Source organism: Hyaena hyaena, unplaced genomic scaffold (assembly GCF_003009895.1).
Source record: "Hyaena hyaena isolate Hyena2069 unplaced genomic scaffold, ASM300989v1 scaffold_653, whole genome shotgun sequence".
NCBI classification, from domain to species: Eukaryota; Metazoa; Chordata; class Mammalia; order Carnivora; family Hyaenidae; genus Hyaena; species Hyaena hyaena.
The window spans coordinates 941,874-947,860 of NW_024081287.1; the positions used below are offsets into that span (position 1 = coordinate 941,874).

Sequence of the window (5,987 nt, forward strand, 5' to 3'; positions counted from 1 at the left end):
AAGTCTGTGATCCTGATCTCCTGTGTTTGATACTATTCCCTGACACAAAGCCTTCACGCTGTGAACAGTTTTGTAAATAATCACCGAAAGAAGTCCCCTCCCTGTCCTGTTCAGTGGGAGTTCTTACCTCCATGTCCATTTGAAGGCCCCTGGCTTTCATGAGACTCCAAGTCAATATTCACAGCACCTGGGACATGTGCCCTCACTCTAGTGGGCACCTTGTTTCTCAGACACAAGTTGAATAAACTGGGAATGGCTGACATAAAGCCTGAGTTGATCAGTGATGTCTACCCGCTTCACTTTCTTGGCATCATCACCAGCTTCCAGAGGAAGTTCGTCCATTACCTCCCCCGTTTCATCATGGTAGTTCACAGCCTCTGTCTCCATCCATGCGTTATCTGTGTTTCGAGGATCATCCACATAGCCTTTATATAGACCACAAAGTGTTCCTGGCTGGGGGCGCCTGGGTGGCTTAGTCGGTTAAGCGTCCGACTTTCGCTTGGGTCATGATCTCGCGGTTCGTGGGTTCGAGCCCCGCGTCGGGCTCTGTGCTGACTGCCAGCTCAGAGCCTGGAGCCTGCTTCAGTCTGTGACTCCCTCTCTCTCTGACCCTCCCCTGCTCACGCTGTCTCTCTCTCTCTCCTAGAAATAAAAATAAAAATAAAAATAAAGAAAAAACATAAAAAACAAAGTGTTCCTGGCTGAACAGTTTGTGAAGTTGTTTCTTCAGCTTCTGTGTTTCTGCTCTGGATTTCTGTAAGGAGTTCATGGCTCCCTCACCAAATTCTCTCTTCAGGGTGGTACTAATTTTCTTTCCCAGCCATACCATTCTGCTCAGGATGGCCCATTCTCCACAGTCCTTCCTTTTGATGGCTCCAAATTGCAGGATGCTTCTCTCAGAAACAGGATGGGTAACTTTATTTCCCTTGCTATCCTTCTTCCACCTGGTTAAAATGGGGTCTGCGGCATGATTGGGACCCCACCGCCCTAAAAGTCCTCTGCCAACTAGCCCTGTCTGGCCTGCAGGATTTCTAGGTCTGCCAATTTCAACCTCATACAAGCCATTCTGGCTCCTTCTTTCAGCCTGTCCATCCTTTTCGTTGAATTTAGGAAAGAAGCTCCTTTTGCCCACTGGAGGGTCTGCCCACATGGGCTGGACCAAGACAGAGCCGGCAGTGTACTAGTCAGGTTTGTGCTCTGGCATTCGACCAGCCAGCTCACTTTCTCATTGGGGAACCTGGCTTCTTCCACTTTAGAGCCAGGGTATGGAGACGTCCTGGACTTCTTCTGGGGGTGCTGAGCAGCGCCATTCAAATCTGACATGCTAAGCCTGGAGGAGACCCACATGAGGAAAATGGGCTCCAACCGGCGAGATGTTGGGGCAGCTGCTGAGCCTGACGGCCGCAGAGGCCAAAGTCATGGAGAGAGACACCGCCACTAATACCTTTGCCCAGCTGTGTCCAGCCATCCACTGTCCCGCGGCCCGTGGGGGTGTCGGTGGCGCTCAGGGGGTGCCAGGACCGGGTGCGTGGGTGGAGCCAATGAAGAAGCAGGGCCGCGGGGGGCCCGCCCCCAGCCCCTCCAGGCCTCCAGGCGTGCACGCCTTCTCATTTTACACGGAAAGATTTCAACATCTGGGAGAGCTTCCAAATGTGAAGTCTGGGGTTGAGAACAGCCAACGTCCAAGCACCTCCGACAGAATGAGCATACAAGAACCACAAAAGTGCTTTCTAGCTTACCAGAGTATTAGCCATTACGGGTAGATTTAGTTCCCTAGGTCTAGATCCACAGTCCGCTTGGGAGAGGGCAGAATGAATGTGTTGGAGGGGGAGGGGGAGGGGGAGGGAAGCATGTAGAATGAATGGGGGCATAAAATGCCTTGTTTGGGATGATCAAAAGCCTAGTGAATGTGACCTCCAAGGAGAAAAAGAGATCACTTGGTACACAGAGCATGGTTCTTTTGGGGAAAGAACCACCATAAGGTGTGGGAGGTGGTTCAAATCTTAGGTCCACCATTTACTAGCTGAATGGCTTGGGCAAGTTGGTTAATTTTTCCCTTCACAGGAGTATTGGCTACAGCAGGCCAGGTGCTGTGTCAAGCACAGAAGATTTTACTGTGGTCTAGACCCTGTGGTCTCTGCTCTGAAAGGATTGTGGCAGCACATCCATTAAGAAACAGAACGAACACTGGAAGGGCCTGGAATCCTTAAGAGCTGAACACAATCATGTTCGATCACAGCTTCCCCTACTTCACTGGGACCCTCTTGGGCAGTTATTTAAGCTCACTTCAGTTTTCTCATGTGTAAAACAGAACAATATCTACCTCACAGTGTTGTGTTGACAATTAAATGGGATGTTACATGTAAAGCTGTTAGCACCATATGTGGCCCACTGCACACACTCAGAAATGCTACTTGTCATTACTATAATTATCATTACCTCTTTGACCCTGCACCTTGAAAACTGTGTAGAAAAGAATAGGACAGTTGAAAATAATTATAGGAATTGAGCAGCTCAGGTATGAGGTCAGAGTTAAACAACCCACAATTTCTCTGTGTGGAGAGATTCAGGCTTAGAAATAATAGCATCTGGGTCCTAAAATGATAAATAATGAGGAAAAGAGGCACAGTGTTAGTCATTATATCTAAGACAACAAACCCCAGGGAAAGGGATCTTAACATTTGAAACAGATAGTTTGGGAACAAAGGGAATACTGCAGACTCTAATTGAAACCCACAGGAAATTTAACATCTCCTAAAGTTTGTTCCATGTTACACAAGTCCCATAAATGATTTGATGGTCAAATACGTTTGGGAAATTCTACGTATTTCACCACCCTCCCTTAGAAATTCAGGATTCACATTACTATTTTAAAGATCCCATGAATTCCAGTAAAAATGAACCAACTGACCTTAAGCTATTTAATTCTGATTCATTTTGTATTTTTCAGATTACCTGACCAGGGAATACTTTTTGTATCCAATAGTTGGTATTATTTAGGAACACACCTCCTCAACTTTAAAAAAGTTTCAAAATGTGTGTGTGTGTGCGTGGGGGTAGATCTCTGACTATTTGAAGGCATCACCGTTCCTACAGAAGGCAGCTATGGAAAACCCACCCAGCAACCTCATAAAGAACCCTAAGCTACATGAGTCAGGCTTCCAGAAGTCTTGAAACCTAGACATAGCCGGCATTATAGAGAACAAAATAGTAGAACTGACAGCGTAGAAATGTGAGAACTGGTTATTGTCCATCATCATCTGAGTCCCAACTCTGTAAGCCATGCCTTCCTGTGGCTGCATTTTTTTCAATGTGGAATTCTTATTTCTCTGAGCCTCCTGGAAACATATGAGGAAAACCACTGATGTGAAAAGGTAAACATGTTGGAAGAAGACCCTTAGTGTTATTTCCAGCGATGATAATCCAACTCACAAGAAATAAATGGAGGAGAAGTCTTGGGTCTGGTTCTAGCTTTCCCCCACCAAAAGCATTGTAGCTTTGCATCTGACACTTGGCTTCTCTGAGTCTTGGTTTAACATTATAAAAGGAATCGGTTGGCCTCTGATATCTGCAAAAGTCCTTCCACCTTTAACATTTTATAATTCTAGGATGTTTGAAAATCTCATTATTGGAAGGCCAAAGTCAATTTTTGCTATGAATCAAAAAGACCAGATGTTCAAATATAAACAACCAGATGCTCGGGGGTAACAGACACTTGAGGAAAGCAAGGGAGCAGGGAAGGCCTGGTGAATCAAGTACAATGCAGAAATACAGTGGGCTGCAGAAGACGTCATGTAACACCTAGCCAGAAAAGGACATCAAAACCAGTAATGAGAGATTTTGTTTGCTTTTAGCACCATCCAAAGAAGAAGACAGTTAAATCACACCATTTGACGATCACCGTGCAAGAATTGTCCTAAGGGAAGGAAATGAAGTACTATAGTAGAGACCAAAAGAATTACTTGCTGGGAGGCCACTGGGGAGACTCTCTTTTTTAAATTGTTGTCTGAGGCAGAAAAACAAACAGAGCAAGACACAGAGAATGTTCTGGTCCATCCAGGAGAAAGCCCTAAAGGAATTGTAAGCACAATCAGAGAACAAATCTTTGGCCTGTCGCTATGAACTATTCTTGAGCCAGAGATTGCCTGCGTGATTCCCACTTTATCATGAATATTATGGAGGGCACACTAAGGATGGATTGTGCCAGGCTGATTACAGGCCCCCAGCAGTGCAATTAACCCTAACCATTCTTCCAGCCTCTCTTTCAGAAGCAGAAGCAAGTGGTACCCGGAAAACTGGATTCCTGTGAATTATCCATCTCTTCCTAAAGTGATGCTTAAGTCCAATTTCTGAAAGAAATCTGAAAGGAGAGCAAAGGTGAGGCTTTCTCCTCTCTTTAAGGCGATAACACTGATAGTAAATAACAATACTAAAATAACTACCATTTACTGAGTGCTCTCTATGTAGCAGTCTGCAGGATAGTGGTCAGTGAGTGATCAGGGTATTGGGTCCTTGGCTGGCTTTCAAGGAAAAGAGAACAATGGGACAATGTTTAACTTTTTCAAAGGTTAAAGAAAACTGTGCCCTTTAGGAAATGACTTAGGCAGGGTCATTAATACAGTCATATATAGAATGGAGGCCATCTACAATTTAGCCTAAGAAATCTGAAGTGAAGTGTGTAACAATAAAAGTCAAAGAGCCTTTATTTATAGGAGAGGTCAGTTTCAATTGGTGTGGGATAATGCAAGGTGTTAGGAAAGTCCAGCTGCCCAAAAAGATGTCTTCCTGACCCTCTTAAAATACTGCCTGGACTTACACCATTAAAATACCCCTCTTTGAATGTAGTTTGTATTATAAAATGCACATTTATTTCACACTCAGCTGTCGTCATGCTTTTCGGTAAATTAGTGCAACAAGCTGACAACTAGCTAAGGACATCAACTGAGGGGATGAAGATTTGAAGGGGGAGGAAGAGGGGATCCTTTCGGTACATGTGGCACTGATCAAGTCCTTTCAACAGCATGTGGGTACCTGGGAGACCCCAGATACACCGAGCTAGGTCTGAGAGATTTAAAAAAAAAAAAAAAAAAGGTGAGTAACATGGTTCATTGCAGAGTGTGAACTACATGAAGATCATGAGGCTGGGGGAGTTTTGAAAAGTGGGACCAGATGTGTAGCAACATGGATGGACCTTGAGGGTGTTATGCTGAGTGAAATAAGTCAGAGAAGGACAAATATCATATGTTTACACGTATAGGAGGATTAGGAGGAACATAACAGAGGAACAAGGGGGAGAAGAAGGGAGGAAATGGTGGGGGAAAGGGAGAGAGGCAAACCATGAGAGACTCTTGAATGCTGACAAAAACTGAGGACTGATGGAGGGGGGGGGGGGGGGGGGATGGGCATGGAGGAGGGCACTTTGGGGATGAGCACTGAGTGTTATGTAGAAACTAATTTGACAATAAACTATTTGTAAAAAAAAAAAATACATTAAAATACAAATTCTTAAAAAAAAAAAAAAAGAAAGAAAAGTGGGACCAGAAACTCAGAAAGGAAAGGTGGAGAGACAAAGATGATTCTCTTCCATCACAATTTATTGAAGGATTAGACACTCAATTTTTAACGGAAGGCTTTTCTTGGTCCCAGTGATTCCCCCTAAGGAACCATCAAAACTTAAGCCAGTACGTTTGACACTCTGCAGGATGACAGATAACTCAAACCCCTTTAATTCGATGATTTTTTTTTGTCCTTTGAAATTTAAATGAATAGAACTTGACTATATCAGAACTTGTAAACTACATTGCCGAATACAGAATGTGCTCGTTGCTAATTTTTCATGCCCCTCACCCCTGGAACCTCACAGGACGCAGTACTCATTGTACGGTGGGGTTGCTGAGGCTGGTGGGAGAGCAGACAGCAGCAAATGTAGCCGAATGGTAGCCGGGAGGATAACCGAGAACTTCTTTAAACAGCAGACCAGAGGAGCC

At 44.6% G+C, this 5,987-nt stretch overlaps 1 pseudogene; it reads right to left on the reverse strand.

The window, feature by feature from the left end:
- Positions 1–207: 207 nt before the first annotated feature.
- Positions 208–1,323, reverse strand: LOC120219861 (annotated as a pseudogene).
- Between the last annotated feature and the right edge of the window lie 4,664 nt (positions 1,324–5,987).